Source organism: Dermacentor albipictus, chromosome 4 (assembly GCF_038994185.2).
Source record: "Dermacentor albipictus isolate Rhodes 1998 colony chromosome 4, USDA_Dalb.pri_finalv2, whole genome shotgun sequence".
In the NCBI taxonomy this organism is placed as follows: Eukaryota; Metazoa; Arthropoda; class Arachnida; order Ixodida; family Ixodidae; genus Dermacentor; species Dermacentor albipictus.
This window is the reverse complement of record NC_091824.1, coordinates 150458104-150486008: the sequence shown is the minus strand read 5'-3', so window position 1 is coordinate 150486008 and position 27905 is coordinate 150458104. Positions and strand designations below refer to the sequence as shown.

At 47.7% G+C, this 27905-nt stretch overlaps 1 long non-coding RNA gene across 2 annotated transcripts; it reads right to left on the bottom strand.

The window, feature by feature from the left end:
- LOC135909790 (uncharacterized) lies at positions 1–26319 on the bottom strand. 2 transcript variants are annotated; one of them, XR_010566798.1, is made up of 5 exons: positions 26212–26319; positions 19896–20022; positions 15299–15445; positions 14705–14745; positions 1–330 (listed from the first exon to the last, which is right to left on the bottom strand). It is a non-coding gene; the product is annotated as an uncharacterized lncRNA (long non-coding RNA). The 2 variants fall into 2 exon arrangements; XR_010566799.2 differs by lacking the exon at positions 26212–26319 and adding an exon at positions 24066–24085.
- Between the last annotated feature and the right edge of the window lie 1586 nt (positions 26320–27905).

Below are 27905 nucleotides of genomic sequence, written 5' to 3'. Positions count from 1 at the left end.
TTACGAAGCTTCAGTGTTCTTTATTTCAGTCAAAATTTCGGTTGTTGGAAGGGGAGAATTAGCGCAGGCGGAGTGGTGCTCGCCGTCACGAAAAAAACATAAAGACCAGGGCGAGGTAGAAGGCAATGTAGCCGATGAAAAATTTCACAAAAAAGGGAATACCCTTAACTCCCCAACTCTGGAACATGGCAAAGAGGCTCGCCCTATGAACGACGCCATTAGTCGAAGCTTGCCATTGTGCTGCCACAGTGTTGGCCTTGATTCCTTGCTCGCCGAAACCCAACTTGTGAAGCAGCCAGGTCGCGAATGACGGGGCTGCGAATGCGATCACTGCAGATAACGAGAGAAAAAGGCATGTCGTCAACGAGGTCAGCATTCTGAAATTGAAACTGTACGTTGGTAGAAATTAAGAGGGGTCACTCATACTATATTAGATCAACTCGAGTACTTGATGGCACGTCTGTAAATCTCGCAAGGTACGTTTCATGCAAATATACAGTTTAATTTGAGACAAAATTGTGAATAAAATGTGCTCACATTATTTTCTCCAATTTGAGGTCTTTCGTGTATAGCTTAATTAAAATCATAGGCTGTATTGGTGACATGGACGCCTGAGAATTTTCAGGCACTATCACGTGCATTAGTCAGAGGGCCACATTGGGAAACCATGATGCTTCTGGAAATAAATATGTACTTCCGTAGAAGCGTGTAGGCATATCAGAGTTCTAGCGATAGCGTCGATGAAGGTGCCTTTTTCTGTGTGCCTGTATTTATTCACCTAATGAAACTACGGTGCATAAGCAAGTTATAAACATTTTGTATATATATATATATATATATATATATATATATATATATATATATATATATATACAGCTGTCAGCAAGTTAAAAAATAATACTCGTGTGCCTCTTATTCAATCAACTACGACGCGATTTAAAATGCACAGCTTTTTAACAGCTGATTTGTACACATAAAAGAAAAAACAATGTGAACAGCTTGTTAACCCAAAGCCCGCAAATAACGAAAAAAACGTACAGTGCCAATGAAATGTTTGAAATTAGTTAATCATGCATAGAGCTAGTTAAGAGAAGTCGTGTGGGCAAAATTATTATAGAAGATAACAAGATAGAATTTCTCGATATTTGTTTTTCTAAGTGAAACTGGTTAGCAGACTTTTAAATTAAGAATGGCAGTAAGTAATGACATGTAGGCTATTACATTTTTGGCAGTGCTGTAATTACCAGATTACTTTCTTTTACTCAACAATGCCCACTGTAATTAAAACACTTCATTCAGCAACCAATTTTATGTAAGCAGTTACTTTATTGACTTGGCAAGCTGTAAGTGGTGAAGCAGCTTTGAGCATTAGAATTTGGCAAAAACTACAATAGAACGCCCACGGTCCCGGCACGCAGCTGCCTCAAGGATGCATATGTTCAGGCAGATGAACTCGGGCACTCAATCATCATTAGCCTATTTTTGTCTCCACTGCAGGATGAAGGCCTCTCCCCCAGTGATCTCCAATTACCTCTGTCTTGCGCTAGCTGATTACACCTTGCGCCTGCAAGTTTTCGAATTTCATCACCCTACCTAACTTTCTGCCATCTTCGACTGCGTCTCCCTTCCCTTTGCACCTGTTCTATAACTCCAATGGTCCACCGGTTATCTGCCCTACGCATAACATGTCACGCTGAGCTCCATATCTCAATATCTGTTTCCTAATCTCACCGCTGTCGCAGATGTGAGCCGCGAAATTGAAACGGCACTTTTATGGCTCCATAGCGATAGTTACTTGGGATCAACGTCCCAAGTAACTATCGCTATCACGTGCGGACAATTTTCTTTTTCAGCTTTTTATTTGTCCAACATGGAGCGCCTTGTCGGAGCAACAAACACACTGAAACCCTGCATTTCGTAGGTCCAAATGCGGCATAAGGGCATTATACAAACCCAATCTTATGCCTAAGTGTTCGTGAGTTACAACACCGCGCTTTCCTTCAGCATGCACATCCAGCTCGTTGTCGTGCTGGTGAAGACCTCTTTATAAAGAAACGAAGATAGCGGAACAACGGTAATTTGGTACAGCAAGTGCCATTTAAACTATATAACACGTTAAAAGCAACGGGATACTCAATGAAAGAGCCAGGCCTACTTGTTCTATTTATTGTATTTCTACAATGTTAACATTTGGAAGAAATGTTACGATGTAGAAGCAATGAATTGCTTTTCAGTAATTCCACAATTACTTCCGTGGGCAACAAGGGTACACTATTGATTATAGTAATTCTAATTGTAATTTGCTAAAATACATGAAATTTCATGGTGTCTACTAACTATATATTTCCAAATTCCCTGAGTTTTCGAAGTTTTCCCTGAGTGCCATTGCAAAATTCCCTGAGTGACACAGAGCTTTGTTTTATATCAAGACAGGCCGACACCATGACGCCCGATGCTGTTACTCTCTAGTAAGTATGTTAAAAATAAAAGATGGAAATAATTCACTTCGAATTATGAACAGTACTTATTTTATTCAAAAAGAAAACAGAAGAGAGGGGTTACTAAAATGCACAGCGAATACGATATATTGGAGATAAATATATTGAAATCCGTTGTAAATCAAGTCGAACATTCTCAATTATGAATAAAATAGAGATGCATACCGAAGCAAATATTTTCGAATATGAGCTATTTCTATGAACTGATGTCAAGCTCATTGGTATGAGGCCCGAACTTTGTCGCAAGTGAGGTTCTTTCTCAACAGCTGGTAAGCCAACCTCAGCTGTCCTGACATACCCGAGGTTCTCTCTCAACAGCTGGTAAGTCAACCTTAGCTGTCCTTACATACTCTCAGCACGCACGCAATGACTCAGTGTTGGGTTTCACTGGTTTGAAGGAGTGCTTTAAAGCATTTTAGTTTGGTTGAGGAACACGTGCATCTCTTCGTCAGCCAACACTTCCTTGTTTGAACTCAAGCTTCTTGAAAGAAGCGGCAGCACACTTATTTTCCGGTTCATTCATGGACGCGTAGGTCCTTTCTATTATAGTCCTCCTTGCACTGCGCGTTCACCCCACGGACCATTTCAAGCGTAGTCTTAGTCAGATGTACAGTCAACGTCTGACTTTCTGGAATCCCTAGAAGCCGCGAAAACGTCTGTGAATTCGGGCAATGCGAAAAAATTAATGCATGTCCTTTGCTCCCTTAAGAGCTAAAATCGCCACAAGCACATCCGAAAATCTCTGAAGGCCTGCCTTATTAGGCATATTGGTGCTCGTGCTGTGGCAAGATGGCGGGTGAACGCATGTATAATTAAGGAGTACATACTGTGTCCCATGACAATGTCCTCTTCCCATGCTCGTTATGCTTCACCGATATACTTTTAGGATGCTTGACCACTTTAGAAGACTGTAATGAGGCGAAACTGACTTGCAGGAACTGTAATTATGCATTTTGCCGTGCCTTACGAGCTTCTAAGGAAATCGAGAGGACTATTCCTGAGAGCGGCGAATTCTTTCAATTAAAAACACGGCACTGTAGGGCAAGAAATTCAAAAGCGAGCGTAGAAGGAGCTAGGCCTAGCGTTGCTGTGGTGGTGGCTGCGGCTGCCAGCTGATCTGTGTACGAGAACGCCGGTTCGAGGTGGTGAGGTAATCAAAATAGTGGTGATGGTGGCTTTGATTAACGGCTTTTCGGACCTGCGGTCACGGCAAAAAGTTCGGAAACTCGGACGGCAAAGGGTTCTTGCGTCGGAAATGTCAGGCATTCTTAAACATTGATTCTATGGACCGGGGTACGTGGAGGTGCCACGAAGCCGTCGAAATTATCGGGCGTCTGGAAAGTCGGTCATTGACTGTACACTGTCACTGACTGTACACTGTCACTGACTGTACACTGTGACTGTACTGTCAACTCCTCCAGCCGACGACACGGCGTCAAAGACGATTCGTTACGATTCCTCTGTTATTCGAGCCAGCATTTCCGAGACTTTCGTTCGCTTTCAATAGAATTACAGCTAATTTTCCATTGTTGAAGCACAAATTCCCTGACTTTTCCCTTAGTGCATTCTGACTATTCAGAATCCCTGAGAATTCCCGGTTTTCCCGGTTTTCCCGGTTGGTAGACACCCTGCATTTGCTACATCTTGATGGCTCCCAATTGTGGCGTCACTGGGAATGCATTTAAAAAATATAGGAGGCTATGTTTGAACAAAGTCCTGGATCACATATTTGGTCACAAAACAAGATTCGGTTGTGCGCTTTCGAGCGCGAAACCAGTGCCACGCTTCTTATTTTTGCAGTATACCGCACTCATCAAACTACTACATTCTTCCCGGATCGCTCAAATTCCCGACTGAACGAAGTTGTAGTGGCGAACAAATGCTGAAAGAAATTACTGCTTATGACGCCCCTTTATAAAAAAAAGGACCTCTGATTTTTGGAGGATGATTCTCGAGTTCCATGGTGTGCTGAGATATGCTGCTGGGACAGCTTTTCTTTATGGCTCAATTGAATTTCATCAGGACATACGTAACAGCAAGGGTGCTGTGACGTATGTACATTCCAAGTAGACTTGGCAATTAGCCTTCACCATCACCATGCGGCGAGATTACAGAAACACTGATGTATTTTTTTCAAAGCGAAGCTTTTCTTTGAAAACCACGCCACGTTTCATGACCGTGCGAGCTTCGTGGCTGTTCTCTCGTCGAATAGGTTAACCAATCACAGCGGAGCCCGCGCGCCGTGGGTTCTGTTGTGTTCTTCGCAGCACCAGCAGATGGCACTCGCATTCACGGCAGCGGTGGCGCTGGCCGTGCGGGGAACAGGCAAAAACATGAACCAAGTAGCTCGCCTGCGCGCATCCGCGGCTGCACAGTAATGAGTAAAGGCTTCCTGCAGATGGAATAGATACGATTTGCACTACGTACCAGTGAAGTAGTCAGAAATTTCATTCAGGGGGGGGGGGGGGAGCTGACGTTGCAGGCCGCACTCCTTCTTATAGAATTTGTCGAGGGATATAGAATGTCGAGGGAATAAGGACTGCATCGCAATTGCCGAAGACGCTGCGAACGTATTCTTGAACGCTGTGCACTGTCAAGACAAGTAAAATATGTATTTTTTCATAAAAGAATATACTCGTATGGCTCAAAAGTTGTGCCCGAAATAATTGATATCAATGCTTCCATATTATCTGTATATTTAGTAAGTAAAGATAATATCACACTAACTTTAGAACTATATCTATTTGAAGCCACCAAAGCAGTGCATGCCACTGATATGAAAAATGTAAAGGTGATGAAATGAACTAGTTGAGGACAAATATTCTAATGAAGCTATGGCCTTCAAGAACTTTGTTTACATTTTTGTACATAGACACGGCCAGGGAAAGATTTGAATGACCCTGTCCTTTGTCGCAATGTATTGCGCAGGAGCAGCTGTCAGCGGTCGTGTATTGTGACTAGTTGCACCGGAATTATAGTCGCGACAGAGAGCACATTTAAAGAGCAGGAGTTCTGCAAATTATACGAGGGGGAGTCAAATGAAAGTGAGCGAATGCGAACATATGGCAAACGGCCAGTACAATTTAAAAAGGTAGTCTCCATGAGCATTTAGACATTTGTCCCACTGACTAACGAGTGGCGTGATTCATGTGTCATAAAACTCCGTGGGTTGCTGCTTCATGAATTGTGTAACTGACTCTTTCACCTCATCATCCGACACGAATCTGGTTCCCTTGAGTTGCTTCTTCAAATGCCCCAAAATGTGGAAGTCCCAAGGGGACAGGTCTGGGCTGTAAGGCGGTTGTTGCAGCGTTTCGCTCTTGAATTTTGCCAGTTCATCTTAACCACATCAGCCCCATGGGGACGGGTGTTGTCGTGGAGCAAGATGACCCCACTCCTGAATTTTTCACGTCGTTTGTTCTTGATTGCGACACGAAGCCGGTCCGGTGTTTTAAAATATCAGAAACAATTGATAGCCTCTCCAGGTTTAGCAAATTCGAGCAGTAATGGCCCCTGACGATAGAAAAAAAAAAGTCGACAGCACCTTTCCGGCACAAATGACGGTCTTTGCTTTCTTCTGGGGACGGCGAATTGGAATGTTTCCTCTGTAAGGTTTGCCGTCGTGTTTCAGGGTCGTAGTAGGGGCACCATGATTCGTTCCCGGTCACAATTGCAGACAGACAGTCGTCACCCTCATTGTAACACCGGATCAAATGAGTCAAAGCAGCGGCGAACTTCTCCGTCTTCTGGTGGTGGTTCAAAATGTTGGGCATCCACTGCGCGCACAAGAGCCGACAACTGAGATGTTAATGAATTATGGTGCGAAGCCAACCGTTACTGGTGTTCACACGCTCTGCCAATTCATCGATGCTTATCCACCGTTATTGTCTAATCAGCTCATCAACCTTGGCAACTGTGTTGGGGGCGATCGCACGGTGGCTTTGGCGCAGTCTTCAATCGTCTTTGCAATTTTCAGGTCCTTCTTTGAACCGTTTGCTCCAACGCCTCACAGTGGCCAATGAAATGCAACGTTCAACGTGCACGGCAGCCATGCGGCGACTAATTTCTTTTTGGGAAACAACTTCAGTTGTCAAAAGGCTCACGACACCATGTAGTTCAACTTTCGGAGTGTCCTTTATGTCACGCTACCTTGTTCAACCCACGGAATGAGAGCAATAAAAACCTTTATTATCACACCTGCGTGTAACATTTGTAAATGAGAGGACCCTGCGCTACGCGCATGCCTCGCACATAAAAATCAAGCCATTGTTGTGTGGGTTGGTTTAGCTCATTTTCACTTGACTCGTCCTCGTACATTCGAAATTAGAAAATACAATGGAATATATAAGTGTGAAGATACAGCTTGGTAAAGGGCAAGAGAGTGTCACCGGAAACAGTGTTCACTTCACGTATACAGAAAACCTAGCAACATGATATTTAAATATACGTAAAAGTCTCCACTTAATCTATGTATCTAAGAAAAAGTCACTGTATATAATGCGTCAAACAAGGCAAGTAAACATGTTGCAAAATCAGAGATACATCCATCACAGCACCCCCTCCCTCAACTCCCCTTGATGTATCACGCGCGACAGAGGCGGTGCGCTTCCTCCCAGATTTTTTCCCTTGCGCACACAAGAGACTGAGCTACCATCGTAAACTCACCCATGGCACCCCCCCCCCCTCCCTACCCTTTCACTCGCACATACAGCATGCGGCGCGCGGTCACGACGCTATCGCCCTTGGACTTTATACAGAACATGAGGGCGATTGAGATGGCAGGAATGCGCATGGAGTGTCCATATAATTGCTAGCGCAATAATATAATAAGGGTGTGGCCCATTACTTTCCGCAAAAGAAGTAAGAAAATCGAACTTTCACCATGAGACAATTTCCGGCACCACAAGAATGTTTTTTTTTTCTTTTGTGGGGTCGGGGGCACGGAAATAAAAAGTGCAAAGGAAAGCATGTTGGTCACAATGGAATGCCTCCGCAAGGGGGCCGTGTAGTACTGACGTGCCTCACATGGACTCCTGCATCCTACGCTCATTTCTACAAGAAAGGCCACCCACCCCTCTCATTTTGCACCGATAGAATCGGCAAGATTGAAGGACCCAGCAGATACCACCTGCATTAAATGTGAGTGGATTTTGGTCTAGATTTCGAGCTGCTTCTTCGCCAACCTCCCCGCGCCTTGCTACGCCTAACGCCGCGCAAGACCACGGTGGTCCGCCGGGAAGAACACCTGTCGCACGTGCAGCAGGCACATGGCGCGTGAAAGGAGTCCGACACCGCTCGATGACGCACGAGCAACAGGCGTTGCACGTGCACTGTGAGTCGAAGCCGACGCGTCCAACGCTCCAGGGTCGTTTCGCGGAAGATATGATAGGCTGCGTGTCGCTCTGAAGTCTCGGGCCAAGATGGTTTTCGCTTCACCCGGAGAGCGCCCGCCACGCGTTCGCCACCGTCGGCATGCCAGCTTGAGCCTGGTGACACTCGGCCCTGCATCTCTCGACGAACTCTGGGCAAGGGAGGACCTGGAACTTCGTGCCACTCGTATGCTGGGCCAGTGGCTCAGTCAACGGGCCACCACCATCGATGTCCCTGTGGATCCCCCCCCTGCCTACTATCGCATCGAAGCCTCTCCAGGATGGCCCCCCAGTACGGGGCCCATGCTTCGGTCCCGCTCGCCCCTCCGACGACGAGGACATGGATATGTCCAGCTCCCGGAAACGCGCCCGCGAGATGGAGAGCGAGGACGAGGAGCCAACCGGGAAACGTAAGCAACCGTCGAGCTCTCCCCCCAGCCCGGAGCAGCACACGGCAGCCAGCTGCCACGCGCAGCAACCGGACCATGGCAGCGCCATTTCCCCACACTCGGGCGAAACAGCCGCCACCTCCTCTCCGCCTGCCGCCCAAGACGGAGGCCCTCCAAAAAAGGCGAGCGCCACTTCTCGACATCCCGCCAAGTCTACAGCCGCCTTCTCCGCGTGCCCCCGAGCAAGGGCGCGCCCGGCACAATCCTCGACGCGCCGACTGCTCCTGATGGCGGCGCGTCCCCTGCAGCGTCTGCTAGTGAACCAGCTGCAAACGGAAGCGCTGCCGACGCGATGGAGCTGACGGACGCAACACCCACTGTTTCATCACATCAGGGCCTTGATAACCCCGCGGCGCGGTTTGTGAAGGACCCACCATGCCAGCCTTCTTCGCGGCCGAAGCCAAAGGGGAAGAAAACGCAGAAGAAGAGGAAGGAGCCTGCCCATGTTTCCCGTTCGTCTCCCGGGGTAACGGACGACTCGCGGCGCCCACCCGCTACCCTGGTCACGCCCAGCGTGCCTACAACCGCAGTACAGAGAGCGACACCATCCGCCCGCGAGTCCACCACGTACGACTTCACGCTGGTGCAGTCAAAGAGGGACCGGCGGCGTGCACGAGTCCTGGAGACTGCTGCACTCCCGGTTGACCCTGTGGTCGTCGGTACGGTGCTCTTCCGTCCCTCGGCGCCCGGTGGAACTTTCCGAGGAGCACCACGCCTCTCACTCACTGCAACTCTCTCTTCGCGGCCCGGTGTTGCAGTGGTTCGCGTTAACCATAAGCGCAACATCGTGGCAGCCGATACTACCTCCCGGGAGTGCCTGGAGGAGCTGCTGGCAGTCGCTGAGCTTCACGGAATCCCAGTGACTGCCCGACTACCAGCCGAGCGCGGCAAGAGCACCGGCTTCTTGCACGGTGTAGTCGGGTTACCCGCGGACACAGACCTGCTGGGAGCCATCGAGTCGAGCGTTCCCCTGCTGTCGGCAATGAGGGAGGAGAGCACCATCACCATCCGATTCGCGGGACCGGTCCCCCTGAACACGTGCGCCTCTTCAAGCTCGGGTTCAGGGTGAGGCCTGCCAGGTCCCGTCCGGTGCAATGTCGGCAGTGTGGCCGCTTCGGGCACGTGCTGGAGTCCTGCAGATGGCCGACCGACTGCATCTCATGCGGCAAGAGCCATGCGGAGGGCACCTCCTGCCAGAAAGTCCGCTGCAGGAACTGCGGGGGTCCTCATAGGGCCGACACTCCCGCCTGCCCCAAATGGCAGGAAGAACGGGAGGTGGCTACCATCATGGCTTCCTCCACCTCGGCGTTGTCGAGGCCTGCTGTCAGGGCAGCAGTCCGGGAGGAGAAGCAGCCGCAGCAGTCCTCCTCATCTTCGGCGCGGTCCTATGCGAGCGTGCTGAAAGGCCCCAGCCCTGCACCCAGGCATCCGGTACCAGCCCCTCGTGCCTGTCAATGCCAGCAGACGCAGGATACTGCTGCTCCACCCGCCCAAACTACTATGGATCAGCTGGTAGAAAACCTGCTGCTTACCATGCAAGCAGTCAGCACCATGCTGCCAGCTGACCATCCGCTCCGAACCATCTGCCTGCAGGCAGTGGCATCTCAACAGCGACGCAATCACCATGTCTAGTCGCCCAGCCAAACGTCGGCCGCGCATCCTGCAATGGAACGTGCGCTCGCTGCGTCGACGACACGCCGAGTGGTCCGGACACCTACTCCTGCACGAGTACGACGTGCTCGCGTTGCAAGAGACATACACGCGCGACGGGGTGTGCAACCTTCCGGGATTCGTGGGATACCACAGTACGACCACCTGCGAGTTACGGGCTTGCGCCAACGTGCCGTGCTGTGATCCGCTCCATCCACCCGGTCGCTCCCGCGCGTCTATTTACGTCCGTGCGCGCCTTGCCCAAGCCGTCGTTCGTGTGGCCGACATCGTTCCCACCTCCGTAGAGTGTTTGGCTGTGACTGTGCGCGTTGGGGGGCTGACACTTGTGTCGCCAGCGTGTACGTGCAACCCGTGCAGCGATGGGATACGTCTTTCGTGGAGAGCCTCACCGCGCGCATCAACGGCGACTGTGTTGTGTGCGGCGACTTTAACTCTCACCACACGGCATGGGGCAGCAGCCGCTGTGAGCCCAATGGCAGGAACCTGCTGAACTCAATCCACTCCTCTGGTCTGCTGATCATCAACACCGGCAGTCCCACTTTCGTGCGTCGGAAGGTGCGCGGGAGTGTGGTAGACTTATCGCCGGTTAGCGAACGGTCCCACTATGAGTGGGTACGCAGCCCTGACACTCAGGAGTCGGATCATTATCCGATCTCGCTTGATCCACTCGGTCTGAGCCGCGACCACACCTGTACCTATCGCATCAGCGACTGGTGTCTGTTCGGGACACTCTGTGCCACGCCCCTCCGGCGAACACCGACTTCCTCACTCACATTTCGAGGTGCGTTGTCGCCGCGACCCAGTCGTGTACAGTGCCCGCTGGAACGCCGGCGCCTGACATAAAACTTCTGAACTTACGCGCGGAACGCCGACGCGCTGAACGCCGCGCCATCAAAAGCGAAAAGGTGGAGCACTGGACACTTTACAGCCGCCTTGATGCCGCGTGCCGTCGTGTAAGGGACGAGTAAGGGACGACAATCGGACGTGAAGGTGGCGGCAGCACATGGAAAGTGTTAGTGGCCCGGTAGGCATCAGGAGCAGGAGGAGCGTAAGGCCGGGCGACAACGTCAGCGGACGTTAGCGGTCCTGCTGCAGGCTGCGGAGGAGGGGCAGATGGCAGCGGCGCGGCAACTTGTGTCTGAATGACGTGGCGAAGCGAAGGAGCCAAGGTTGTCGACGGCTCGGGTGTGCTGTTCGCCAGAGAGAGTTGGCGTGCGACTTCCTGACGGATGAACTGATTTGTCTCCGACATTAAAGCAGAGATGTGGGCAGCGTCGAGGCCGAAATTCAACGGAGATAGATCCGCGTTGTCCTGCTGAGCAGCGCGTGTTGATGCACGCTGCTTGCGCAGCTCCTAGTACTGCTGACAAAGCTGTATGACCTCGGCAATCGTCCGCGGACTCTTTGCAACGAGCATCTGGAAGGCATGAAAGGCGTCGATGCCTTTCATGACGTGCTTGATCTTGTCAGCTTCGTCCATAGATGAGTTGACGCGCTTCCATAGTAAGTGCACGTCTTCATTATAACTGTTGAAGGTCTCCTCCTGGCGTTGAGCTCGACCACGCAAGCGCTGCTCAGCGCGAAGCCGGCGAACGACGGGATGGCCGCAGACCTCTGCCAAAGTTGTCGTGAAAGCCGACCAGGTGGTAAAATCGGCTTTATGATTACGGAACCATAGGTTTTCCACGTCAGTCAAGTAAAACATGACATTTGTGAGCTTTGTGCGGTCGTCCAATTTATTGTAGGCGCTTACGCGGTCATATTCGGCGAGCCAGTCTTCCACGTCGTGGTCGTCTGTGCCGGTAAATATAGCTGGATCGTGCTGCCGGATACCGCCAGAACAGATGATGGCGGGGGCATGGAAGCAGCAGCCTGGGATGGTCCCGGTTCATCCATCGCAACAGCTGTGGTAGCGTTCGACTGCAGAGTTCCAGGATGCCGAAGAGAAACCCAGCAGCTCCACCAAATGCAACGGGGGTGTTCACCCTAGTGGAAGGGTCCCTAGTTATAGGTTGTAGCGCTAGGCTTCAACAGGTCGGTGCTATATCGTAACGGGAAAGCAAGCACTTCTCGTCGTCTTCTTCTCTTGCCCCAGCACACCCGCACCATGCCCACTGCCCTGTGCCTTCAGTACAATATATATATATATATATATATATATATATATATATATATATATATATATATATATATATATATATATATATATATATATATATATTTATATACGCATAGGAGTTCCCGAGCTACAGCTTACTTTTAAACGTGTGTCCACGTCTACTCATATATCTGCACCCGCCGTGGTTGCTTAGTGGCTATGGTGCTGGGCTGCTAAGCACGAGGTCGCATTTCGATGGGGGCGAAATGCGAAAACACCCGTGTACTTAGATTTACGTGCATGTTAAAGAAACCAAGGTGATCTAATGTCCGGAGTCGCCCACTATGGCGTGCCGTATAATCAGATAGTGGTTTTGGCACGTAAAACGCATAATTTATTTCTTATGTAATGAAGCAGAAGAGCACAAGGGCAAGGCCAGCCAGACCGTCTGTTCCCTGCCTGCAGTGGAACCAGTGGGCCAGCCGGATCACCAGTGCTTAGCACAAGCGTGAGCCGTTCGGGCAACCCGCTGTTCCTGCTCATCCGCACCGCTGAAAACCGCTGGATAGCGTTGCGGGACAGCGCCAGAGCAGGCAACGGAGGGTGGCGGCGACGTCGGCTGGGGAGAGGCAGGCATGACGGGAGGCAGAGTCCGAGACCGGAGTTCCAGGGTTTAGATGTTCTTGAATACCCCGCACCTTCCACCAATTGTAATGGAGTGTTTGAACAGTTCAGTTGGTAGCGTCTATTTGTAATCGAGAAGGAAGGTCACGCAGAGCAGGAACAGCTGGTTGCCCGAATGGCTCACGCTCGTGCTAAGCACTGGTGATCCGGCTGGCCCACTGGTTCCACTGCAGGCACGGAACAGACGATCTGGCTGGCCTTGTCCTTGTGCTCTTCTTCTTCATTACAATTATTATATTTACGTTTCCAAAGCATAACTTTCTTTGCCTCTATTCTCACGTTTCTCGTGTAGTTCGTTGGTGTGTCGCCCGGAGGGAGTTGCGTATATAACGCGAAATTTTGATCGATAAAGCATAGCCAGTGAGCAAACTATTTTTTTAGCGCAATGAATTATGAAAGGTATATCTGACCCACATAGACCTGTAAATCTAATATTGAACAAGGTTCACGGCTTTCATTGACTTTATTAAATTTGTTATATTTGGGCCGTTTATCCTGGGACAACAAGGAATCTGCCACCGAATTCTTCCAAATGTAAAATGAAACTCGACGTTTTAAACATCAAACTAGTTTGACTGAATGCAGCTCTTTTATACGCAGTAGGATAATAAACGGTGACATAACACCTTTACATGCAGGGCTTGCTCGTAGGTGTCGCTGAAGGACAATGACGGCTTAATGGCAAAGCACGTGATATGAAACAGGTTCTTTGATTTTAATGTATACCTTATATATTTGGAATACCGTTTATCGGGGTACCTTGGATACGTGATTTTGAGTACCTGGTCATTATTCAACAGTCTGAAAGAAAGGATCTGTTCCCCTATGACAAAAGCCGTATGGAATCCCTGAATGTACTTCAATACGTATCTCTAAATGCACCACTCACCGCAATTATTCCCTCAACAAGCATGGTACATCGCTTTCACCCTCCATGGTTGCACAGTGGCTTGCGCGTTTCGTTGCAATAAATCCCGGCCGCAGGAGATTCATTTCGTTGGAGGCGAAATGCAATAACACCCATGTACCTTGCATTGGGTGCATGTGAAAGCGCCCCAGGTGGTCACAATTATTCCTGAGCCTCCCACTACGGCATGCCTCATAATCGTGTTGGGGGTTTGGCACGTAAAATCTAATAATTCAAATAACATCGCCTACATCCTCGTAAGTGACACACCCGCCGTGGTTGCTCAGTGGCTATGGTGTTGGGCTGCTGAGCACGAGGTCGCGGGATCGAATCCCGGCCACGGCGGCCGCATTTCGATGGGGGCGAAATGCGAAAACACCCGTGTACTTAGATTTAGGTGCACGTTAAAGAACCCCAGGTGGTCAAAATTTCCGGAGTCCTCCACTACGGCGTGCCTCATAATCAGAAAGTGGTTTTGGCACGTAAAACCCCAAATATTATAAATATTATATTCGTAAGTGACACCACTGCATCAACCACTACACTGTTTATTCGTGTGATTTGATGTTTTGATTTCTGCGTAGCTTGTCTGTGGTTTAGGGTACGAACATCGAAATTCTATGAAATAATTGCAGTGACATTTGTAAAAAATAAACATAAAAATTGCCTGACATTACACATTGCACCGGATAAAATTTGTACAATTGATCGGATTGCATTAAGTTGTGTAACCTTTAAATATGAGCTTCATGAAAACTTCGCTTCACATCGATTTGCAAGTCTGCATATATCTGCACATATTTGTATCTCGATTTATGTTTGTTTGTTGTATGTTTTTAATATCTATATTTGAAACATGTTATGCGCTCCCGCGATACGCGGTACGCTTGAAACACAAAAGCCTCGCTTGGTTCGAGCTATGCGTAGAACACTGGGAACATTTGGCTTGATAATTTACAGGTCAGCTTTTTCTTGCACTAACCGTTGTCAACTACAGAAGCGAATACATAAAACAAAATATATCTTACCAAGCGCCAATATCAAAATAGGTAGACGATTCGGCCGATCGCTGAAAAAAAAAGAGAAATGGTTGTGTCATGATAGAAAAGCAATACGTTTTCCTCCTTTTCAAGATATTGTTAATTGCATGCACCTAATAGGTGGCACTAAATAAAAGATCTGGTGTCGACTGTCACCCCGCCAAGACAACCGTGTGACCTTGACTGCCAGGCAAGACGCGCCAACGAGGCTTTAAGATCTCTCTTCAAAAACAAACTTCCTTTGTTTTTGAAGTTTCCAGTTTTTATTATTGTGTAACAACTAGCAGTAATCTCGTGAATCGCTCTGCCTCTGACCAACGTTTCTGAATTTGCGAAGTTCTATACTGCCGGCATTATTGCTACGGACCAGCATCAATGAGAAGAAAGGGGCGAATTGGGCGTGCGATTGACGGCGACAATTTTTTAGCTAGTGTGAGCTGTTGCTTTTTATAATTGATCATAGTTCGTTTCTTTTACGTAAAGTGTCTTTGACCTGCATCTTTCCACGTAACATCTTGGCGGAAGTAGCGGAGCTACTTCACGGAGCCACGGAGCGTCACGGAGCTACTCAGCGGACGCTACCTAGTGTCTTCCAAAATGGCTGCAGTCGCAGGATCAGTTTCCGCGCTGGCGACGACATTTTCCACCGAAACATCCATTACTCTCGGCGTTTCCTGCGGTTCTCGCGCCTTCCCAGGGGTTCAAGGTGAGATCGAGGCCTTGCTCAACCTGCACGAATGCATGAACACCAACAACAGGTAGATCACATTATGTTCGCAAATGTAATATTTACCCTTGAGGCGCCACACCTCAAGCCTGCTTCAAACCAAACGAAGATTAACTCGCTATTTCGGAAAGTGAATGAAAACTTATATAACATCTTCAGCGAGTGTAACAGCTAACGGCACGCTGTTTACGCGTGCTTTATGCAACCGCGCTCGGATGTCATTTGAGCCTAACGCCACACATAAGTCATATTGTATGACGCACATATCGCTGAGACAATGTTGCCGATATGCTGAGAGCTACCGCCGGTGATGCACTCAACCTGCTTGTCTAACAAGTATCGACAGTTGGCGCAGTTATCTAAGAATGGCCGTAATTGGCACGTCATAAAGCCGATGTATCCTTGAAGTTCATATATTTACGTAATAAACAGTGACGTCTCTTGGTGGCAACGTTCCCAGTCTTTACACCACCTGCATTTTGAAACAGAATTCATGACAACATTATGGCTTTATGACACAAGTGTTTCCACGAGAGGTGCCGCTACCCGAGCCTAGCACTTTCAGAAATACCAAGTAGCGTCGAGTGAAGCATCTTGTTCAACGTATACCCTTTACTTAACCTTCTGAGCTTTACACGGGTGCCATTGATTGTGCCGTGCCCGTTGTCTGGGGAAGCTGAATTTGTCTGCACAATTCTTCATTATGTCGCAATATTGCCGCTTGATACAACACATGATTTCCGATGTCTATTATATTTACTGTGACCCATTTATTATGCGGATTGCAGAGTTATTAAAGCAGTAATTTGATAGGATGAAAACAAAGAAGAGAAAAAAAAAACATCCTACACTTCATGGGTGCCTGTGGCACAGGGCTTACATATGTTGTGCGTCGGTTATGTGTGCCTTAACCGGCTTACGAAACGGACGTGAAAGAGACCCCTTACCTCGTATTAATTAATGCCTTGAGTGGGTTCACGATGTTCGTCGTTTATCGTCTACTGGTCTTCACTTCAGCTGCTGTCAAACTGCCGCGGACGACTTACACTCTTAAAATACCGCCTTAACAACAGCCGACAACCTCTATCAATTCGACATGATGCTGCTGGGTACATACAATTCAGCCACCAAAATCGAGCGCATTACGGGCACTTCGTCAAGGTTTCAAATGGTTCACGTGACTATGCCACTTTTACAACGTTAAAAGCCTCTCCCTAAACTTTGAAACGTGCACATTTTATTGAGCTGATTGGCAACTCAACTAACCCAGATGCAACTTTGTTCATCACTAGATGACCATGCTGGATCGTCTTGTTGACGCTAACGAAATGCAATCTTACCCAGGAAATATCCGTGCTGTCATGAACTTTTATGTTCCGCACTGCACCAAAGATGTACGAGGTTCATCAGGCTTTGCTCGTAGTTACGCTGCTTCGCCAGAAATTTGATGGCTGTGGCATCGCCGCGAAATATATTTCTTCTGGAACAATGTGTATTTTACGTGCGACGTATGAGAAGCCTTCGTGTTCTCTCTCCTAATCAGCCTTCTCAGAACGCCCACGAACTAGCCCATTTCGATCCTTGCACCGTCCGAATTTCGTACCGATACCGCCCTGCCACGGCACAGGCGCACACTAGCCTAATACCAGCTTGGCAATGATCGTGTTATCGCTTATGCAGTCTGCCTCCTCTCAAAACTCCGACCCCACATGAACCGTCAGTGAGTGCAAATTTCTGACTCTAGATATAGCCTTTTCCAACTTTTGCCTGTACGGGTACCACCATACCTTTCCGGTCGTTACTGAATATCACACGCTCTGCCCGTACCGCCCTCGCTCTGGCCGGCCATGCAAGCTACTTAGCTCGTAGTCTCCTGACTAGATATCAAGTCAGAAAACGGCGTTTCTGCGATTTCTGGCTCTGTGGCCACCGGCTTGTGCTCCTGTGGTCAAACGCCCCTCGTGTGGATCGTTTGAAAATTTTGATCCTGCAACACAGGCGTCTGCCACGTGCTGCGCAATTTGCGCCAGTGGCATCAATTTTACTTTGGCCTCCTGTCTAGGAGCCCGAGTGGTACCCAAGATTGACACCCTCAATGCCTACAATGCTGATTCGCCTTTAGCTGCTCGTCGATGCCGGTTTTCTTGGTAGGATTAGTTCTACAAAACACAAAAATTGAGGAAGAAGAGGCCAGCAGTCTCTGCGAAGACAACGACAAAATGAAGGCGACGTAGGCTATCCGTTTTAGACAGTGCTGCAGATGCGTTTCTAACTATATCTGTATTTAGCGTCTCGTCTGTGTCTTTTCAGATAACAATAATTTCCTAGCATGAGGTACGGCTGTGAAAAAAAGTCACGTTTGAGTTATTGTCCTATATCCTGGACATAAGTGGCGAAGTTTGAAAGGCAAACCTAGAGATTGTCAGGGAACATTATATTAAGCACACAGAGCTAGACGAACGACGACGCTGCAAGAAATATAGGTATTTAAGCCGAAAGCGGAAAACCTCGGTAGCCAAGGTACTGCTGCATACCGACATTTTACGGACGCATAAAAATTTTATGCAGGTTGAGCATGACAAAATGACCCATGTGCTGAAGAGAACTGGCTGCTGTCAACAGGTTTTAAAGTTACGAAGACACACTGGACCTTGTGTGAAGCGATAGCAGAGAACATGAAATGTTTAAAAGATACGACCACTGGTGACACGCTCCAGAGTCTCAGCGAACGCGAAATTTCAAATTTCGCTAGCATCTGAGTTTTTAAGAAAAAGGCTGCGATATATATGCGTGTCGTCGTGTTCCGCGAAAGATCGCTATAGATACTCAGCCGGAGTAGTAGTTGTATAACCTTAACGTTGCACACACGCGCCTTCTGTGTTGGTGCTACCACCTTGTCACGTAAGGCATCCTGACTGTTACTCCTGCCCATACGCTCATAAGTATAACAATTGGGCACTAAGTGCGTCACGCGCTGTAGTCGCCAAACTGTCAGCCTATTAACAAGAATCCTTAGCTTATTGCCTTCTGGGTACTCTAATTTAGTCTTGTCCTGATTGCAATAGGGCACGAGACAAGGAATTTCAGGCGCACAAAATCTACCGCTCAATCCATAATTTGAGATGAGTGGTTGGTTCGGTTACATTGGTGTTCTAATTCTGCAATTTATAACACAGCGTCTGTTCCTCCATTCGGGAATACTCTCCATTCGGGACTCAATAACTATTCCAATAACTATTGAAAGAGTCTGAATAATATAGTTAAGCACATTGTAGTCTCTAGTTATTGGAGGCGGTGGGTTAGCCATGGAAGTTTTATAGTTATTGGAGGTGGTGGGTTAGCCATGGCAGTTTTATGTTTCAAGGCTTAAATTCGTGTATCTGTAACAAAATGTGAAAGAATAAACAAATAACATACGTACTTCCGAATCTAACTCCAATTTAAAGTGTTTGGATAAAAAGCCGCAATTTTGCCCCAAAAGCGAAGCACCGTTTGTGATAGTAAATTAGTAGATAGCTATGCGGGAAGTAGGGATAGTAGTCTTATCGGCCGTATAAATTTGTAAAAATTCGCTTACTAACTAAATTAACAATGATATATTGTGTAAGCGCGGCTGAACGAGGACGTACAAGGAAACAGACACACAGGGACAGTGTTGTCTCTGTGTGTTTGCTTCTTTCTGCGTCCTCGTTCAGTCATGTTTATTCAATCACGGGTTTAAGCCAATTAGCCCGCCAACGTGTTCTAACTGAATTAACAAGCACGGTGTCACGCGCCCACAGGAAAATATCAACACATATCGCTCCACGAGCTCGGAAACTTGCTGTGAAGGAATCGCGGTAGCAGCAGCGAGCGAATTGACGTTCGTGCATCTCTCGCTTCAACGTGAACGAAACGTCGAAGGCAGAGCGCATACGAAACTACCGGCACTACACACACCCTGCAAATATCGCAGCTCGTGTTCAAGATACAGTGCCCGCACAGCCACGCCGTAAGCAGCAGCTGCCGGAGAAGAACGAACCTGACCCCCCGCAACCGCCCATATGGGCCTCACCCCCATGCCTCGCACGCGACAGCAGAGGGCGCGCTTCAGGCCCGCCTTCGTCGCTCGCAAACGCGAGATTGACCGCTTTTGAAGGCTCACTTCAGCGTGCGAGGCCGATTTTATCCCCCTTGAACTCTATACGGAACCTCACGGCGACGACGATAGCGACGACGCCGGCAGAAATGTGACTGCAGTGTCCATAAAATTGCTATTGCAATAAAATAACAATTTCATTTCCTATTGGTTAGATGGTGGTTTTGTTCGGACAGTTGTGGGTGTTTTTACGTGCATTCAAGGAAAGGAACCGGTCCAGCTCGGAACGGACCACTGCTTGCTCAAAGCGCTAGTAACCAGTGCGCAACGGCAGCCTATCAGATGACGAAGCATCTCACACTGGTGGTACTGACCAGGAAGGCGCAGCTCAGGTAGACGTCCCGACCGCGAGCCACTGCCTGCTTCGATGACCACGGCAAGGGCTTCGTAGACGGGGGTTGTATCTGAGGCGCTTCCTGGTTGCCTTGGTAGAGTCGATAGCTGTTTGAACGAATTGTTGACTAGAATTAAATACAATCTTCATTTGTCATAACGAAGTGTGCAAAAACGTAAGTGTACAAATACAAGACTGTTGGCGCAGCATGGTCAACAATAAAACAGCGCAGTACAAACGATGGAAACAAGACGAAATAACATGATAGCTAATTCATGACTACGCTTATCCTGGGGAAATCTTCCCTTGATTAAAAGCTAAGCGCGCGAACATCAATCTTTTTTTGCACAGATTTTATTTCTCTGCACATGCTGCTTTTTTTGCACACGCTGGAACGATTACAGAAATTTGGAAGATTCGCACTAAAGATGAAGCATTGATAGCAATAGCAAAGTTTAGCGTGTGCTCGAACTCCTAGGACTTGTTGGCGTGATGCAGCACGCAAGCCAACTCTTGTTTGGCAGAAGGAACTGCATCCTGTCAGCTACCAGGTGCTTTACAAGCCTCACCACGTTCGCATTATTAAGCGCGCCGCCAATGGCGTTGCAGGCGTCTCTTCTCAATGGCATATGGGGCAGGGCCAACAGGAAACCATCGGTGCTGTTGTGCACCTAGTGAAATTTGATGTAAAGCTAGCTTGACGTTTACTGTGCATTACACTCAGACCAGCGCGTACACATGGGAGCTCACCAGGAACGCTAGTGAGCTTATAGTACGCCTGCGCACAGCGGTCCAGCCAGCAGTGGAAGGATCCCCACCATCGAGCCGATTGAGCCTACCGTTGACGATGTGTCAATCTCGCTTAGTCATTTTTACAGCAAAAAAAAAACTATACAGATGTGGAGGCCTTCTAACCTCCCGCGAGCGAGTGGTCCATGCGCCGTCGATGGCGGAAAAGCATGGTGGCGCTCCCAACGGCAACCACGCGAATGCCCTTCCAGCCCACATAAAGTACTATTGCAGTAAAAGTACACAGGTCAAATGCAGTGCTGGAGTATGCCACGATCGAAACTTGTTTAAGTTAGTGAGGTAGCAGCAGTAGCGGTCACGAGCAGTCTGGATGTCTATAGCTGTTAGCTGTCTACATCGCCGATGACGAAGGCAATAATGATACTTGCCGAGGGCACAATGCTTATTATAGGTCTATGCAAATAGCACGACACATATGTAAATACATTTAAGGCTCATATCTTTCGTGTCGCAGTGACCATTTGGTTTCCATTTTCTGGGACTGGCCTAGAATGAGTACTTAAAGTCTGGTCCACACCCAGTCATACATACCTTTATTATCGAAGTTCTTCGCCACTCGCCGTGCAAAATCCCAAGTGATCCAAACTGCATACTATGTCAGTACGCCGGGTAGCAGCACGTTGTCTACTGAGTCACATACTTAGTGCAACAGGTTAATTGCCTACTTATATCCACAAACATCTCCGGCGAAGAAACTGAGGCGAACGCCACACCACAGTGGTCATGGCAAAGAAAGCGGCCCCTTAATACCGGGCTAAGGTCGATATATAGGCTACCCAATATGGTATCGGTGGGTGCGTGCGGCAAATGACGGTTCTCACACAAAAAATTTACTTGTGTGAAAAAAGTGGTGCCTCAAATGGTTGCTCAAAAAAGTTGCTCAGAGGCGGAAAACCGAGACAGTTTTAATGCAATTATCATTATTTGTGAACTTCACCGAGTTTGCGGTATATCTCTATCAGTGTATAACTGTGTCCGCGCCTGACCTCTTTCCCGCCACCTTTGGTCATTGATTGTGTATGGTGAAATAAGTAGATCATCGGGCAGCTATGTTCAGGGACAGGATTCAATACCAACTGGCGGACCAACTTTTGTCACCGTGCGTGCAATACTCGGTATCTGCCGCTCTGCAGTGAACCTGTATGACGCCAACTTGAGAAAGTGACTATGAGTTACTTGGCACATGCCGCATTTTGAACAACACATTTTACGCCGACTTGGGTCACATAGTATGTGCCTCTCTTCAATGAAACTGGGTGCTATAACGTAAAGCTATTCCACACTTTTCCATTCCAATTCTGCAATCAGCCCTCCGCATTCAGTCAAAAATGTTTTCGAACCACCCCCACTTCACCTGTCCGTCACGCGACGTCACAAAAACCATGGTAGCTCCCTATCTGATGTGACGTGTACGCACTGATTATACATCATTGGACCAAACAAAAAAAGTAGTTATTTCTGATTCGACGCCTTCTAGCCATTAACCCTCAGCTATTGGTGAAAAGCGTTCGGGCTGCACCCCCTTCACCTGCCCTTCATGCGACGTCAAAAGATCGCGAAGTCTAACCGCGTCAATGGGACGTGTACGCGTTAAGATGTATTAATATGCCGAACAAAACCTAATTATTTTCTGAATAGCCGGAAAGGCTGCCCCTTTCCGAAAGGAGTAAAAGATGGCTGCCGCCAATCGCTCAGGCACTGGTTACTCACACTTGCCGGAGAGCATGGGCTTATTTGCGTACAGTAAACCTTTTTACGTGGCCGTGTAACGTTTTCAAGCACTTTCGGTACGTTTTCAACCTCTCTGTACCGCCTCTTCATTGCTGAGGGTCTGTATGAGTGGCATTATTAATCTCCTGTTGCGTGCCGCAGCGATTTTGAACCAGCTACCTCAAGCCAAGTAAGGGAAAATGGACCAATCGCAGACGCCGGCACCATCCTCTTCATCTTGTTATTGATTTCTAGTGCATTGGCTCGGCCACATTGAATTCCTTTCCACTTAAGCGTGCTCCTAGCCTCTTGTCAGCAAATAAGATAAGACAAGGCACTCGCTGTAGGCAATGTTATCCGTTTTTAAAGCAAACGAAAGCGACTTCTTATAAACGAGGAGAACGTTTGATTGGCCTGTTCAGACAAACCTGCGGGTCACCGCTCGAAGCTTGGGTCGGCGGTTACGCAAATTTGACGTCAGGAAATTGGAATAAAAACATATTGGAATAGGTTTGCGGTATAGGGCCCTCTCTCTGGGTAAAATGGGTGACTGGCTGTGCGCCACTAGGTGTATGCCACTTCTTAATGACATCGAAAAAAAAAACGCATCAGAAACTTTACCGGAGTTGTCTAAGTATGCGTAAGCATGCCTCCAAATTTCGAGTTGGCCCACCCGCTAATTTCAAGTTAGCCCACTCCCAGATTTCAAGTTATCCAATTCCAAGAATTAGGTTTGGTAACTTCCGAATTGATGTTAACCTAACCCCAGATTTCAAGTTGGCCCAAGTCCAAATTTAAGTTGGCGCAAACAAGGTTAAGTTGACCCACCCCAAGATTTGAGCTTGGCCCATATACAAATTTTAAGTTGGCCCACCCGAAGTATAGTATGGTCCACATCAAAACCTAAGTTTGCCCAACTCCTAATTTAAGTTGGCCCGCCCACAAATTTCAATTCGCCCACACCAAATGTTAAGTTAGCCCTCCTGCAAAATTCAAGGTGGCCCACCCCTAATTTTAAGTTGACCCTCCCCCAAAGTTCAAATTAGTCTTCCCTCAAACCCAGGCTACACCACTCCCAAATTTCCTTTGGCCCACTCCTACTATAAGCTTCCCGATGCACATTCTAAGGAGCCCTATATGTATCTATGCGTATTCTTTTATTATTTGTTTTCTGTTTTAGTTGTTCCTTGTTGCTTATAATGCTTTACAGTACTTTACACTACTTTACATTTACATTATTACAACGATTAAATGTCTTGGCAAATCAGGCATTTTCGGGCAGATACAAGGAGTTACACTTTTCCTTTGACGGGGTTGCGGTACCCGTCAAACAATGCTTACGGATTAAAACCCCTTGACATTTTTTAAGCGAAGCTTTCTGTGCATTTTGCTTCAACTTTCCCACTGGTGCTGCTGCTGCTGCTGTCCGGCACACTGCACTGGGAGGGGGGGGGGGAGGTTCAGAGCATATATCTGCATGGAAGGAGCGTGGCAGAGAAGAAAAGAGACGCGAGGAAGTAGTTTGGACCACACCGAGTCAAATGTGCAAAGGCGTTCCGGACCTCTCTGATCGTGGCCACATTCGCTTCTTGACAGCTGTAATTATCCGTGACCCCCCGCAGGCCCTTACCTTTCCATAAACGTCCACGTCCAGAGGGAAGGATGCAACCGATGCAGTCGCTACACGAGTGAATAACAGCCTTGCCAAGCTTTGCTTGTAGTTTCCATACAAATACGGGGGAAGGGGGTGAAGGTGACGTGAGAAGGTAAGGAAACGCAGGATAAGTCGAAGTTCAAGGTATGGCATGGTGCGTTTCTTCTATTTCTGTAATGTAAAACCAAGCAAATATGTCTAGCAGACAACTTGCGCAAGGCGTGCAGTAGCAGAGCCGCAATAATTAAAGCGAACCGCAGGGTCCAGGTGACACAACGGAAGCGGTCGCACGTCAAATCAACAGTTCTGTGGCCGCCGCGATAGCTTTGCGTCTATGGCATTGGTCGAGATAGCTGGTTTGGTCCCGACCATGGCAGCCACATTTCGACGGGGACGAAAGAGAAAACGCTCGCGCACTTTGATATAGGGACATGTTAAAGAACACCACGGTGCCAAAATTAATCAGGAGTGCGCCAATACAGCCTGCCTCATAATCCTATTGTGATTTTGGTGCGTACAGCCCCATAATCCAATTCAAGTTTAATGCTTCTGCTACGATGCGCGGTGCCATGTAAGGCAGACTATGCTCAACCCTTTCAGAGGTTATGAAATATCGCGCACAACAACGCTTCAAGCAAACTCTTCTCCCTTTGTGTTTTGTGTACTACGCAGAGAAGCAGCAGTGGTGCACGCAAAGTAACGTTTAACATCAGCTCACCACTCTTGTGATGGACAAAACTTTGAAGACATTAAACATTCGCCGTCAACAGCACCGCTAATAATCGTCATTCAATGCAAACAGCACAGAAAGCTTCGCTTACATCGATTCCCACCGTTCGATCTGCATATTTTATTCATTTTTATTTATTTATTTCTTGCCGTGCGGGTTGGAATCCAAGCCGTGTCTTAGATGTTCAGACAATTTTCACTCTATATATATTCGGACACGCGCCGCACGCGGTCTTCACGGTAACACTGCTAAAGAGCGCAGCGTTTCCAAAGGAATGCGTGAGGGAGTAGCCCATTTGAGTACACGCCTCAGATATGACGCATTTTAGCAGTGACGATACTGTATGTCGCTGCATTTCTCCAATGCCAAGATCTCTGTACAGCTCTCAACAAGTTAGATCGAAAACCCTTCACCTTGAACAAGATCTTGGGACCATGGCCTCACATATCGCAGCTACAAAAGGCCACAAAAGCGCTGCTACGATACATGGAAGCTACAGGATTGAGTCAGTGTCCGCGATCCGGACTGAGTGACTGACCGATATCCCCAGTGGACTTTCTCTTCCTCTTTTAACCTCTCCGTCCCCTCTCCCCTTTCCCCAGCGTTAGGGTAGCCAACCGGGCTCAGTCCTGGTTAACCTCCCTACCTTTCATTTATCATTTGCTCTCTCTCTCCAATACCAATCGCATTAACATCAAAATTTATTGTAAGGTTCGTGGGGCCAGAATTTGTGTATACCCTGATTCTTATATTTCATGGCATTAGGGAACAGACTCTTGAGAATGTGTCGTTGTTGCTCAACAGCCCCTCGACGCATTCCTCAACGCTTTTGCTGATTTCGTACCGTAACACACCGCTATAATTGTAACGCGATCATAACTGACATCTGTTCAGTTCAAACCACCTGGTTCAAACTGGAAGTCGTTCATTTCTTCAGCGCTTGCTGCCTACGGCCATTAGGCCTGCCGGGCTAGACCTCCCGCCAGCCGCGTTTCCGTCCCGCCCTACTACATTTAGCACTTACAAATTAAATGCTGGACAACGTTCGGACCCTGTTCAGTGCTTTCACAATCCTGGCGTCAATTATGTTCAGCTTTTTTGTCGTATTCTTTAAAAAGGCATTCATCTACGTAAAACTGGCGCTTCAGTGGTACTTAGCAGCAATATGTGACATTAAACGCTGTTAATGCTTCCCTTCAGAGTCATTTTGTGTTCTTTCAAGGGCAATCGATGCTCCAGACTACAATAGGACCTACGTAAGCATTCTTCTTTACTGCAGCCATATGTGACTTTTGTTGTTTCTGTGCTTCAAGGTGGTGGCCCCGACAGAAGGCATAAATGGGGCTGCTGCATGCAAACAAGATGATCTGAAATAAGTAGCATTCCACTTACCGGCCCACCCGCCGGAGTCGTGGGGCTTGCGCGCTGGCCGCGAGATAATGTTGATGATGATGAACATCTGTACCCACGAAGGCTCGTACCCACTGACGAGGATAGTCCGCAAGATATTGTTGTTTTCCCCTTCAACATATGGCACTGTACCCACGAGGATAACTGCCGCACTTGATAATTAGTTATAATGATATGGTGACTGCAGCCAAAAATGCTATTGGACCGCTATCTTTTACGCGTAAGAAAAGCCGACTGATGGTTTCGCCTCACGCGACTGGCCTAGATGGCCTATGCCGCGATATCGGCGTATCCTAGGACAAGCGTGCACGTGATATGAAACCGAACGTCTGCTTTTCGAACGCGTATAAGATAGCGTCCCTGATCTCCTACCTGTAATAAGCCTAGAATTGTGTCGTATTACCACTGATATTCTCTAATTGTCAAAATCTGTGTGTATTACGAGAACAAAAAGATGCAAAATTTGAAGGAAGGGGACAATAAGCTAAATAAAGGGCCACCAGGTACAGGAAAATTCAATAACTAAGCGGAAATTGGAAATGTATGGTGAACGAACTCGGATTTTGAGGGCAAGTTTCCATTTTTCTTAATGGCGAACGGAAAGAGACATAATTGAAATTGCTAAATTTACGATGGAGACAGAAATTAATCAAATGATGTAGAGTGATGGAAATAGAGCAAATAGAGCAATATATATATATATATATTACGCGTACTGTGATGAGGTGTATTCGTCTCCCGTCTCCGACCAGTTGTTTCTTTCACCAACTTTCATTGAACGTTATTTATCATTTCTTTAATTTGGTTAGGAACTGCAGATAATTCATATACAGAAATCCATATATTTCACGCCGTAAAGGGGCTGTGGCGCGCGACCAGCCGCTGCACTCAGCGCATTTCGGACAGGAAGGCGCGGCCACAACCGGGATGATGTGCCCGATGTTTCTCGCCGCTGAAGCACAGCACACGTTAGACGGCGCCAGACGATGCAGTTTCATTTTTCGCATCTCGGATTGGTAGTGGATACACCGAACAACGCCTGCACTATGTATACAGTACCCATGCTTCAAATAAAGTATACCTTGTTGTCGCTGCCCGGAGTAGTCGTGGCGCATGACCACAGTAGGGGATTGGCCATGATTCGGGTAGTTAAAGGAAGCGGATAAGGACAAAGGAAAATAACAATTTGAAATCGTAATATTACAATTTAAAATTTTAGCCTCTGCTGAGGAAGCGTTGACGGTAAGTCGTGCAATATTTCTCTTTACATGTTGCAAGCACTCCATAGCTTAAAATTTACTGTGACGAGCTGACCAATAAAAGGTGTCAGAAACAGTTGCGAAAATTGAAACAGCCGTACTAACGCACAACTGAGTGGAAGAAACTTTTTTTCGCATCAGAAACAATGGAGAGCTTTAATTTTCTCCTCCTTCTCACTTGCTTTCACCTGTTTGATGCCAAATTTGCCACTGCCGTAGGAGTGCACATGCGAACAATGACAGTGAATCTCGAGAAATTTTCTTTCCAAGACATTTTCATTTTTCACTTTCTCAGGAAATACTTTTACAGTACCTTATACGAAAGTTAAGCTTCAACTTAACATTTACAATGCTCGGTTCGTTTGGAGATACTCAACTGGAGGATTATTTGTAAAGGAAACACACAATATTTTTATC